A 615-nucleotide genomic window follows, 5' to 3' on the forward strand; every position below is an offset into this window, starting at 1 on the left:
AGTGAGTCAGTGAAGGGGATTGTTGTGGAAAAAAACCCTGGTAAAAACACACTTCTGTCTCATTGTCTTAGGCGGGAGTGCAGGGGGGGAGCGTGGGCGGGTGACGGATGATTTTGGACCAGTGAGGGACCCACAGTGTCTACAAACCAAATGAGACTCAGACATAGGTATACACCACCTGCAACTGGGAGCCATTTAAATGTCCTCTTGGGTCACGGTTACGGTGCGAAATTCAATCACCCCTGTCCGCTATCGCATGGTTCGGGGACAGCGTTCATTCCGAGATTACCAAAAAGAAACGTAATAGCTAAGAGCATTAAAAGCTGGTACTTGCTAGCTCTGGCTGCCAATAGAAAATAAATGATTTTGGCACCGGATCCAGACAGAAAAATCTATATGAGAGGGTTTCTCGTGTTAGGCTTCAGTGTTCATGTAAACATGGGAAAGTGGTTTCCCTCACACCTCCGAGCTACAGCAGGAGCGCCTTCGCGCCGCTGTGAGCCTCTGTTACCCGCCTGAGCCTGTGGTACGGAGATTGAATACGTACGTGGTACATTTGCGCAAAACGTTTCGCGTTTTTATACATTCACATCTCGACGTGAACGCTCCTTTTGG

Source organism: Nansenia antarctica, assembly GCF_963989245.1.
Source record: "Nansenia antarctica genome assembly, chromosome: 14".
NCBI lineage: Eukaryota > Metazoa > Chordata > Actinopteri > Argentiniformes > Microstomatidae > Nansenia > Nansenia antarctica.